This window comes from Salmo salar, chromosome 01 (genome assembly GCF_965601325.2).
Source record: "Salmo salar chromosome 01, fSalSal1, whole genome shotgun sequence".
Lineage (NCBI taxonomy): Eukaryota > Metazoa > Chordata > Actinopteri > Salmoniformes > Salmonidae > Salmo > Salmo salar.
In genome coordinates, this window is record NC_138291.1 from 137221487 (window position 1) to 137234675 (window position 13189).

Here is a 13189-nt window from a genome sequence, read left to right on the forward strand (position 1 = left end):
TACTACAGATTATAGAATTGGATTACAGAAAATGTCATCCTAATATGCCAAAACTATACCTTGGTATAAGACATTTGATGGCATGGAGAAGACAAGCGGGTCTCTTGTTAACTTTGAGGAGGAATGCATTTTCTAATAGCTACTGTAATCTTCAAGTGAAAGTAAATAATCTGAGCGTAGTCTCTCGTGGACAGACTTTCAGCATCTGACCGAATTACGCAAAATTAATCAGACTAATGAAAAGAAAAAAAATCTTAACATTAATTGAACAATGATATTTCTTTAGGCATTCTTTATTTGTTTAAAATAATCAAAAGAGAGAATACAGATACATTAAAATGATGTGTCCCTTTTAGTATATACGGTGCATTCGGAAAGTATTCAGACCCCTTGACTTTTTCCACATTTTGTTACGTTACAGCCTTATTCTAAAATTGATTAAATTGTTTTCCCCCCCTCATCAATCTACACACAATACCCCATAATGACAAAGCAAAAACAGATTAGTATAAATTTATAAAATTCAATTTAACTGAAATATCACATTTACATTTTCAGGTATTTTCAGGTCTCTCCAGAGATGTTAGCTCGGGTTCAAGTCTGGGGTCTGGCTGGGCCACTCAAGGACATTCAGAGACTTGTACCCGAAGCCACTCCTGAATGGTCTTGGCTGTGTGCTAAGGGTTGTTGTCCTATTGGAATGAGGTCCTGAGTGCTCTGGAGCAGGTTTTCATCAAGGATCTCTCTGTACTTTTCTCCGTTCATCTTTCATGTGATCCTGACTATTCTCCCAACCACCACAATGCTTCACCATAGGGATGGCGCCAGGTTTTCTCCAGACGTGACGCTTGGCATTCAGGCCAAAGAGTTCAATCTTGGTTTCATCAGACCAGAGAATCTTGTTTCTCATGGTTTGAGTCCTTTAGGTGCCTTTTCTTTGGCGGTAATATGCCTTTTACTGAGGAGTGGCTTCCGTCTGGCCACCCTACCATAAAAGCCTGATTGGTGGAGTGCTGCAGAGATGTTTGTCCTTCTAGAAGGTTCTCCCAGCTCCACAGAGGAACTGTGGAGCTCTGTCAGAGGGACCAATGGTTCTTGGTCACCTCCCTGACCAAGGCCCTTCTCCCCCAATTGCTCAGCTTGGCCGGGCGGCCAGCTCTAGGACGAGTCTTAGTGGTTCAAAACTTCTTCCATCTAAGAATAATGGAGGCCACTGTTCTTGGACCTTCAATGCTGCCTACTTTTTTTTTGTTACCCTTCCCCAGATCTGTGTCTCAATACAATCCTGTCTCGGAGCTCTACGGCAATTCCTTCCACCTCATGGCTTGGATTTTGCTCTGACATACATTGTCAACTGTGGGACTTTTCATAGACACCTGTGTGTGTGTGTGCCTTTCCAAATCATGTCCAATCAATTGAACTTACCACAGGTAGACTCCAATCAAGTTGTAGAAACATCTCAAGGATGATCAATGGAAACAGGATGCACCTGAGCTCAATTTCAAGTCTCATAGCAAAGGGTCTGAATACTTATGTAAATAAGGTATTTATGTTTTTTATTTTCTATACATTTGCAAAAACTTCTACAAACCTGTTTTTGCTTTGTCATTATGGGGTATTGTGTGTAGATTGATGAGATTTTTAAAAATAAATTTTAGAATAAGGCTGTGAAGTAACAAAATGGAAAAAGTCGAGGGGTCTGAATACTTTCTGTCACAGTATCCAACGAAGGTGGCGCCCCTCCTCGGTCGGGCGGCGCTCGGTGGTCGTCGTCGCCGGCCTATTAGCTGCCACCGATCCATGTTTCTGTGTCTTTTGGTTTTGTCTGTCTATCCCGCACCTGTTTTGTGTCTGTCATTAGTGGGGGGTTATTTAGTGTGTATTTTCAGTTTGGGTTCTCGTGCGGGATTGTTTATTGTCCACTCAGGACAGTTGTTTGTGTGGCCTGTTTCGCTGGCCTGTGTACGACTTATTGACGGGCTGCGCCCCGTGCGCTTTTCTTCGTGCTTTCTTTTGGGAATGTGTTTTCCTGGCGGACTTATTTAAGCGCCCTGTGCCTTTCGGCTATTGTATTTTTGTTTACCGTGGCATTAAAAATCTGTTGCTCCGGGCCTCTGTCTCCTGCGCCTGATTCCGCATCTCCACTGGTCCTAGAATTCCGTGACAGAATCCCGCACCGATCATGGAGTCAGCAGGAGCAGAGGCGCCATCCATGGCTGAGCAGGTCTCTCAACACGCCAGCCTCCTCCACCGCCTAGGCTCGGCCATGGACCAGGTGTTGGCCCAGTTGGAGAGCTGGGAGAGAGGTGCTTCCCCAGCCAGACCAGATTCGGTCCCTCACCCTGCGCCCCTACCCACACCCACTGAAGCGGGCGCCGGCGGTATCCGGATCACACCTCCCAGGGAGTTCGATGGGACGGCCGCTGGGTGCAAGGGGTTCTTGCTCCAGTTGGAACTGTACCTGGCGACTGTCCGCCCCCCCCCCCCCCCCCCTCCGACGAAGAGAGGGTGAGCGTCCTCGTCTCCTGTCTCACGGGCCGGAGGGGGGGGGAGATAGGGCGGGCTGCGTCGAGGAGGACCGGAGGGGGGGGTCTCTCCTGCACCCGCTGTGGGCGCAGAGGACACACTGTAGACCGGTGCTGGAGAGGTCCACCCGGGAGTTCGGAGGGCAGGCAGAGCACTACTTCGACCCCCCAGGTGAGTCCGCACCAGCCACACCCAGAGCCCCCTGTCGACCACATGTACACCTCCGTTTGTTTTCCTGATTTTTCCCCTCACTTCCAGTATAGGGCACTAGTCGATTCAGGTGCAGCTGGAAGTTTTATGGACCGTGGGTTAGCTCAGAGATTAGGGATTCCCCTGGTTCAGCTGGACCACCCCTTCCCCGTGCACGCCCTAGATAGTCGACCGCTAGGGTCAGGCCAAGTAGGGGAGGTCACAGTGCCACTGGTTATGCAGACGTGGGGGGGTCCTGAGGAACGTATCAGCCTGTTCCTCATTGACTCCCCGGCGTTTCCGGTGGTACTGGGAATCCCCTGGCTAGCCACTCACAAACCTCAGATTTCGTGGAGGCAGAGGGCTCTTAAGGGGTGGTCGAGGGAGTGCTCAGGTAGGTGTATAGGAGTTTCCATCGGTGCGACTACGGTGGAGAGTCCAGACCAAGTCTCCACCGTGCACATTCCCTCAGAGTATGCCGATTTGGCTATCGCCTTCAGTAAGACGAAGGCGACTCTATTACCCCCCCATCGACGAGGGGATTGTGCGATAAACCTCCAGGCCGACGCGGTCCTTCCTAGGAGTCACGTGTATCCTCTGTCTCAGGAGGAGACAGCGGCTATGGAGACATACGTCACTGAGTCCTTGAGACAGGGATACATTCGGCCCTCCAAGTCCCCCGTCTCCTCAAGCTTTTTTTTCGTGAAGAAGAAGGAGGGAGGTCTGCGCCCATGCATTGACTATAGAGGTCTAAATGCTATCACAGTGGGTTTCAGTTACCCGCTACCTCTCATTGCTACGGCAGTGGAGACATTTCACGGGGCGCGCTTCTTCACGAAATTAGATCTCAGGAGCGCATATAACCTGGTGCGTATCCGAGATGGAGACGAGTGGAAAACCGCATTTAGTACCACATCTGGCCATTATGAGTACCTCGTCATGCCGTATGGGTTAAAAAATGCTCCGGCGGTCTTCCAATCCTTTGTGGACGAGGTCCTTAGGGACATGCTCGGGCAGGGTGTGGTGGTGTACATCGATGACATCCTGATCTACTCCGCCACACGCGCCGAGCATGTGTCCCTGGTGCGTAAAGTGCTTGGGCGGCTGCTGGAGCATAACCTATACGTCAAGGCTGAGAAATGTGAGTTCTCCAAACGAGCCGTCTCTTTTCTGGGATACCGCATTTCCACCTCGGGGGTGGTGGTGGAATGTGACCGCATTACGGCTGTGCGTAATTGGCCAACCCCAACCATTGTGAAGGAGGTGCAGCGCTTCTTGGGGTTCGCTAATTATTATCGGAGGTTTATCCGGGGTTTTGGCCAGGTGGCGGCTCCCATTACCTCACTGTTGAAGGGGGGTCCGGTGCGGCTATGATGGTCAGCAGAGGCGGACAGAGCCTTCCATCGTCTGAAGGTGCTGTTTACCAACGCTCCTGTCCTGGCGCATCCGGATCCCTCTTTGCCATTCATAGTGGAGGTGGACGCGTCCGAGGCTGGGGTAGGAGCTGTGCTATCGCAGCGCTCGGGCATTCCTCCAAAGCTCCGCCCATGTGCATTCCTTTCCAAGAAGCTGAGCCCGGCGGAGTGCAACTATGATGTGGGGGACCGGGAGCTGTTAGCCGTGGTCAGGGCTTTGACGGTGTGGAGACATTGGCTTGAGGGGGCATGTCACCCTTTTCTCATCTGGACCGACCACCGTAACCTGGAGTATATCCGGGCAGCGAGGAGGCTTAATCCCCATCAGGAAAGGTAGGCCATGTTCTTTACGAGGTTTCACTTTACCCTCTCGTACATTCCAGGTTCCCGGAACCGGAAGGCTGACGCACTGTCGCGTCTCTACGACACCGAGGAGCGGACCATCGATCCCACTCCCATACTTCCCGCCTCCTGTCTGGTGGCACCGGTGGTATGGGAGGTGGATGCGGACATCGAGTGGGCGGGTCGGTCAGAACCCACTCCACCTCAGTGTCCCGTGGGCCTGAAATACATTCCGCTTGGTGTTCGCGATCGCCTGATCCGATGGTCCCACACTCTACCCTCCTCGGGTCATCCTGGGGTGGAACGGACAGTGCGGGGCCTGAAGGGGAGGTACTGGTGGCCCACCTTGGCTGAGGATGTTCGGCGTTATGTCTCTTCCTGTTCAGTATGCGCCCAGTGCAAGGCTCCTAGACACCTGCCTCGAGGGAAATTACAGCCCCTCCCCGTTCCACAACGGCCTTGGTCTCACCTCTCGGTGGATTTCCTCACGGATCTCCTGCCGTCCCAGGGGAACACTGTGATCCTGGTCGTTGTGGACCGGTTCTCTAAGTCCTGCCGTCTGCTCCCTTTGCCCGGTCTTCCTACGGCCCTGCAGACCGCGGAGGCCCTGTTCACTGTTCACTATGGGGTGCCCGAGGACATCGTATCTGATCGGGGTCCCCAGTTCACGTCCAGGGTGTGGAAGTCGTTTATGGAGAGGCTGGGGGTCTCGGTCAGCCTGACCTCGGGTTTCCACCCCGAGAGTAATGGGCAGGTCGAGCGCATTAACCAGGATGTGGGCAGGTTCCTGCGGTCGTATTGCCGGGACCGGCCAGGGGAGTGGGCGCAGTTCATATCATGGGCTGAGATGGCCCAGAACTCTCAGCGCCACTCCTCTACTAACCTGTCACCCTTCCAGGTTGTATTGGGGTATCAGCCGGTCCTGGTGCCATGGCAACAGAGCCAGACGGAGGCTCCTGCGGTGGAGGCATGGGTGAAGCCCCCGTGTTTAACCCGGGGGACAGAGTCTGGCTCTCGACCCGGAAACTGCCCCTCCGCCTGCCCTGCCGGAAGCTGGGTCCGCGGTTTGTGGGGCCGTTCAAAGTCCTGAGGAGGATAAACGAGGTGTGTTACAGGTTACAACTCCCTTCATATTACCGCATTAACCCCTCGTTTCATGTGTCTCTCCTCAGGCCGGTGGTAGCTGGTCCGCTGCAGGACGATGAGGTGCTGGAGGTCCCCCCGCCCTCCCTGGAGATCGGGGGGGGGCCCGGCGTACACAGTCCGAGCCATCCTGGACTCCCGACGTCGGGTAGGGAGCCTGCAATACCTCGTGGACTGGGAGGGGTACGGTCCGGAGGAGAGGTGCTGGGTTCCGGCGGTGGACGTTCTGGATCCACCTATACTGCAGGAATTCCACCGTCGCCGTCCGGATCGGCCGGCGCCTCGCCCTCCGGGCCGTCCCCGAGGCCGGCGTCAGGGGAGGGGTACTGTCACAGTATCCAACGAAGGTGGCGCCCCTCCTCGGTCGGGTGGCGCTCGGCGGTCGTCGTCGCCAGCCTATTAGCTGCCACCGATCCATGTTTCTATGTCTTTTGGTTTTGTCTGTCTATCCCGCACCTGTTTTGTGTCTGTCATTAGTGGGGGGTTATTTAGTGTGTATTTTCAGTTTGGGTTCTCGTGCGGGATTGTTTATTGTCCACTCAGGACAGTTGTGTTGTGTGGCCTGTTTCGCTGGCCTGTGTACGACTTATTGATGGGCTGCGCCCCATGCGCTTTTCTTCGTGCTTTCTTTTGGGAATGTGTTTTCCTGGCGGACTTATTTAAGCGCCCTGTGCCTTTCGGCTATTGTATTTTTGTTTACCGTGGCATTAAAAATCTGTTGCTCCGGGCCTCTGTCTCCTGCGCCTGATTCCGCATCTCCACTGGTCCTAGAATTCCGTGACACTTTCAGAATGCACTGTACAGTAAATAACAGCACTCAAAAGTAGGTCCATCAATCATGCCAAAAATGAAAACAAACGAATAAACCAAAAACATTATAGAAATTTCATAAAATGAAATGAAAAACATGAAATGTAAAAAAAAAAAAAAAAGGCAAACAAACACAACACTCAAATATCATACACCCCCCTTCAAAATGCTAACCTCCCGTTACAAGTAATGGTGAGAGTTCAGCACAGCGTTGGAAATGGGGTCGCGAGTGAAACTCTGAAATAAATAAAAAAATCATGCTTGGTTCATAAAACCGGGTTTACGTCAGAAACTAGATGCTGTTGTAATAAACTGAACGGTTTCTGTTCTTTCTATAAATGTTGCTATATCTTTTGAATGGTTTAAGTTAAGTTTCCCTCTATAACGCCCATAACCTGAGCAGGACTCATTAGAACAGAGTGGACAAGACCAGGCACCAAATCAGACTGGGAGGAAAAGAACATCTACACAGAAGATCATACAAACTGCATTGCCTGATGATCTTCTAAACTTCCCAATACATTTGATGCATTTCAGTCACTTCAAATCATACTTCCTTCAGATTGAAATACTATCAAAAGTACTGGCAGACTGATTTGTAATAGACTGTCATAGCCCCAATTTAAAAAAGTAAACATTAGACGTTGATTCCATCATGTTTTTTTACGTGGTAATGTCGCAAAAATGTATATAAAAATGTGGGAAGCCCTGGGTTAGCATGTCTTGGGGGTATGATCTTTGTGCTTCTAACTTTCTCACTCATAATTTATGATTCACTCAAAATTATCATGGTAGTTTTTAGAAACATATTCCAATCTTTACAATAGAAGTGACACTATATATTTACCATTAATTTATATTGGGCACAAAATAATCTGAAATACCACAAAAACAAACAGGAAATACTTCTCACAAGTTTGTAGAGTCACAAGCTTGATGGTATCACATTTCAGGTATGACCCAGGTGCAGACAGTGTTGAAGAAACAAACGTTTATTCTTTAAACCGGGGCAGTCAAACGACAGGTCAAGGCAGGCAGTGGTCAATAATCCAGAGAGGGTGTAAGGCAGCGGAACAGCAGGTAGGGTCAGGGTCAGGTCAGGCAGAGGTCGGTAATCCAGAGAGGGTGTAAGGCAGCGGAACAGCAGGTAGGGTCAGGGTCAGGTCAGGCAGAGGTCGATAATCCAGAGAGGGTGTAAGGCAGCAGAACAGCAGGTAGGGTCAGGGTCAGGTCAGGCAGAGGTCGGTAATCCAGAGAGGGTGTAAGGCAGCGGAACAGCAGGTAGGGTCAGGGTCAGGTCAGGCAGAGGTCGGTAATCCAGAGTAGAGGCCGGCAGGCAGGCAGGAATGGTCAAAAACCGGGAAACAGAAAACAGGGACTATAGCAAAGACAGGCGCAAGGGAAATTGCTGGTAGCTTTGAACAAACTGGCACAGACAGACCGAAAACACACATATGTACCCAGGGGATAATGGGGAAGATGAGCGACACCTGGAGGGGGGTGGAGACGAGCACAAGGACAGGTGAAACAGATCAGATCAGCCTGCTAGGAATATTGGACCAAATACTAAACGTTTGACTGCTTTAATACACATAAATGAATTGGTAAAAATACTTTTGGTTCCCTAAAATGGGTAGACTATGTACAAAAAAGTGCTGTAATTTCTAAACGGTTCACTCAATATGGATGAAAATACCCTCAAATTAAAACTGTCAGCCTGCACTTTAACCTCATGGTAATTGTATAATTTCAAATCCAAAAGCTGGAGTACAAAAATGTTGAACCTTACTGTGTTTCACTTGGATTCAAGTGGATTGTGAAAGGGAGGTCAGTTGACCACTCATACTAAAAGTAACCCCACCCCAGTGTTTGTTCCAGAGGAAATAATACATAACAAAATCCTAAATAACACATGCCGTTTCTGTATTGTAGAATACAGTGAGATAAAACTACTCAGGCAGAAATAATTGATCAGAGAGGCTCCTTTGTCCAGTTTCCATAGGATAGTCTAGATAGATTGCACATCAACCTTGTAAGGTCCAATGTGCCCAAGGCAGCATTTTGAGAAGTACTGAACAAAAATATAAACGCAACATGTAAAGTGCTGGTCCCATGTTTCATGAGCTGAAATAAAACATCCCATGAATTTTTCATAAGCACAAAAAGCTTATTTCTCTCAAATCTTGTGCACAAATTTGTTTCAATCCCTGTTAATGAGCATTTCTCCTTTGCCAAGATAATCCATCCACCTGACAGGTGTGACATATCAATAAGCCACAGGTGCACCTTGTGCTGGGGACAATAAAAGGCCACTCTAAAATGTGCAGTTTTGTCACACAGATGTCTCAAGATTTGAGGGAGCATGCAATTGGCATGCTGACTGCAGGAATGTCCATCAGAGCTGTTGCAAGAGAATTGAATGTTCATGTCTCTACCATAAGCCTCCTCCAACATTGTTTTAAAGAATTTGGCAGTACGTTCAACCAGCTTCACAACCGCAGACCACGTGTAACCACGCCAGCCCAGGACCTCCACCATCCGGCTTCTTCACCTGTGGGATCGTCTGAGACCAGCCACCATGACAGCTGATGAAACTGAGGAGAATTTCTGTCTGTAATAAAGCCCTTTTATGGGGAAAACTCATTCTGATTGGCTGGGCCTGGCTCCCCAGTGAGTAGGCCTATGCCCTCCCAGGCCCACCCATGACAGTGCCCCTGCCAGTCAAGAAATCCATAGATTAGGGCCTAATGAATTTATTTAAATTGACTGATTTCCTTGTATGAACCGTAACTCAGTAAAATCGTTGAAATTGTTCCATTTATATTTTTGTTCAGTATATTTCACAGCTTGACATTGTAACATTCAAACAGTAGCTTAAATGCAAATGATTCAATCTTGAATATTAACAGATCATCTGAGAATCACAGAACGTGTTCAATTATAGCTGCATATGTATTGTGTATAACATGAGAGTTTGTCCTAGTGACTGACCAAGCCTGGTCCCAGTTCTGTTTGTAGTGTCTTGCTACCAGACCTGGGACCAGGATATGGCTGACCTGTCTTTTTCTTTTGTAATAACCTGGCTATACAGATGTTTCAGCAGATGATTGCATGCCACCAATCACAATTATTCAAACCAGAGAGATAGTATCACTCTATCTACAGACATCTGCTACGTCTAACAGTACAGTTGTAGTTGCTCTGGTAGTGGGACTATGGTCTTGCCTGCTTTAATGGGTATCTGTCGCACAGACTTAAAGGTTCAGTTGTAGTGTGGTTTGTAGTCTGGTTTGCATTGAGTGGATACAGTAGAGTCTGTGGCTGCTCGGTTGTTGGCTGGGCCAGTCTATGAGGCTCTAGCCGCTGCTGGTGTAGATAAGGGGGCAGGGCTGGTTGTGCCTGAAGTTCATTAAATACACAGAAGTCTGGTGCCACCAGCAGAGCATAAACACCACCAGGACATGCCACACCTGGTGGCTGGCACCCAGGTAGTTCAGCTGACCTGTGTAGGTCAAAGAGCATTACAAGGTCACTTGAAATTTTCAGCGCGTTTGAAGGTATCAGTTTGAGCAAGACAAGTTGCAGAATGACACATGTAAGTGGTTATTTGCTATGAGATGATTTGTAGAATTGTGTAATAAATGTGTCAAGCATGAACATGAAGGCTCACCTGGGAAGTAGCGTGCCGGGATTTTAGCGATGTAAAAGAGGAACTCAGCTCCAGCTAACAAGTACATCACCATCACGAGGCAGGAACAACTGCAGACAGATAACAGATGGTAAGACATTCAGGGTAACAGAATACTTGACCGATACATAATTGTACTCTTTATGAATGTGTTTATGTAGTCCTTATGTACCCTTCAAATAAAGTGTTACCTAATATTGTAATTCAGGTATCTGATGACTCATTTGGACGACAGCAGAGCTGAAGCTTCCATTGAGCCAGACCCAGTGGACGGCTGGGATGACCCCGTAGCCAGCCACAGAGCCGAAGATGGCAGTACGCTGGTGTCGCCACTCAGAGTGGTAGTGAGGGTGGATCTGAGCCAAGAACACGGCCAATATCAACGCTATAACAATCACTAGGTACACCTGTCTCCAGAACTATAGAGTAGAGAGAGGGAGGGTAGAAGATAGGCTATGGGAAAAGACATGTCGGGAGAAGAAGAGATGTTATTTCAGAGCCACTTTGTGTAGGTATATGTTTACAGTGTCAGATTGTATGTGTTATAAAATGTTATCTTTACTGGAACAAACGGTATGAGTGAAAAGTACAACAAATGATGGAATGCATTGTCTAATACACAGCGGTGCAGTGGAAGGCATACAAGACCCCTGGAACGTAACAGCCAAGGTTCCAACGTAGTCCAGCGCCAACCAGTGGCAGCACCTCTTACATTTACATTTTTTTTACATTTTAGTCATTTAGCAGACGCTCTTATCCAGAGCGACTTACAGTAGTGAATGCATACATTTCAATTCATACATTTCCCCCCCCCCCCATACTGGCCCCCCATGGGAATCGAACCCACAATCCTGGCGTTGCAAACACCATGCTCTACCAACTGAGCCTGAGAGGTGGCAGGAGAACAGGTGATACCCCACAGAACACAGTATACACAGACCTACAGAAACGACAGGTAGCTTCATACGACAACAATACTCCTGAACACAGTTAAGCCTTACAGATAAGACCTGTAAACCATAACAAGCTGTAGGAGTTTCAAGGACAGAGAGATATGCGATCTCTCTCTCCCCCTCCCTCTCTCTCTCACACACTCACACCTGAAAGCAGAACGTCCTATGCAGTAGATGACAGTCTTCTTTGTTGGCTCCTGAAGCTGGCAGGACCGTAGACATGTCATTAACCCCCAGTAGGAAGAAGAGCAGGAACCCCAGAAGATGACTCCAGATGTTGACTGTCATTTGACAGGATGAAAATACTAAAAGGGTGGGAAACCATCCAACACAACTCTCTCTCGACAACTAACCTGGTTCCATATCAGTTTCTGCCGTCTCGCCAACTGCTATGGTCATTGTTTGACGTGACAATAACCGTGGGAGTTGGCAAGACAGTACAGACCTGGGACCAGGCTACACAACAACAACTAGCTAAATATTATTAAAACGATACAAAAACATACTACATTACATTGAGCTTATACTATTCTCTTGACATACCTTTTTAGACAGAGTTTGGATTGTAAGCGGGCTCTGTATCCATCTGTAATGTATGGGTTTTCTTATATGAATTACGGGTTCTTTCCAAATGTTTACAGGCGGATTCCCCTGGGCACAAGGACTGGCCAGTAACTGGCCAGCTACTGGTAAATTCCCAGTTCATTGTAGTGGGCACTCTTATGTAACTTGAGGAGTTGATGAGGCATATTGGAACATCAGATTTCAGAGTTCTGGCACTGTTTTTTAAGGCTGAAAATATGAAAGGCGCACACAACAGGGTAAAGTTATTGGAGGCCACTAAGGTTTCACTGCAATATAACGTTGGCACTGAGACACAGTACCTTAGACCGCTGCGCCACTCGGGAGCCCCTCCAATAGCAATGATAGCGAAGACTAACAGACAATCTGAAGCTATGACAGGAAACAAATCAGCAAGTCAACATCCTTTGGGTAATAGACAGCTTATTGGAATAAATCAGAGCTAAGCGGTTGATCAAAATATATGCATTCTACTCATTATTTGAAATTCAACTCGAAATGTAGCCAGTTATGCTAGATAGTTATAGCTTTCATTCAACTTCATATTAAAGATGCTTGTCAATACCTATTCAATGGAACGTGCCAGGATGATAGAAATGACACGTGTACAGAAGCTTTGGATCTTTAGCTATCGAGATAAGGGTTCTGAAGAATTGGTACCCGCAGCCGCTCTGTATTCTAGCTGCTCTGTATCAGCTGACGGTATCAAACAAGTTACACCCCTTGCTTTTATCTTTGACTTTTATGAATTCAAATTCATAAAAAATAGACAAAGTCAAAAAGTGCAAAGGTAATTGGTGTAGTTTGGACGGGAAGATGTCCCTGAATAAATAACAGTTGGTTGTATTCATTAAAGTCATATCAAATCAAATTTATTTATATAGCCCTTCTTACATCAGCTGATATCTCAAAGTGCTGTACAGAAACCCAGCCTAAAACCCCAAACAGCAACCAATGCAGGTGTAGAAGCACGGTGGCTAGGAAAACCTCCCTAGAAAGGCCAAAACCTAGGAAGAAACCTAGAGAGGAACCAGGCTATGAGGGATGGCCAGTCCTCTTCTGGCTGTGCCGGGTGGAGATTATAACAGCACATGGCCAAGATGTTCAAATGTTCATAAATGACCAGCATGGTCAAATAATAATAATAATCATAGTAGTTGTCGAGGGTGCAACAAGTCAGCAACTCAAGAGTAAGTGTCAGTTGGCTTTTTCATAGCCGATCTCTACCGCTCCTGCTGTCTCTAGAGAGTTGAAAACAGCAGGTCTGGGACAGGTAGCACGTCCGGGGGAACAGGTCAGGGTTCCAGCAGGTCTGGGACAGCAGTCCTGGGACAGATAGCACGTCCGGTGAACAGGTCAGGGTTCCAGCAGGTCTGGGACAGGTGAACACGTCCAGTGAACAGGTCAGGGTTCCATAGGCGCAGGCAGAACAGTTGAAACTGGAGCAGCAGCACGGCCAGGTGGACTGGGGACAGCAAGGAGTCATCATGCCAGGTAGTCCTGAGGCATGGTCCTAGGGCTCAAGTCCTCCGAGAGAGAGA

General features: G+C 48.2%; 1 pseudogene; it reads right to left on the reverse strand.

Moving 5' to 3' along the window:
- Positions 1–9781: 9781 nt before the first annotated feature.
- Positions 9782–11815, reverse strand: LOC106561103 (progestin and adipoQ receptor family member 3-like; annotated as a pseudogene).
- Positions 11816–13189: the final 1374 nt, after the last annotated feature.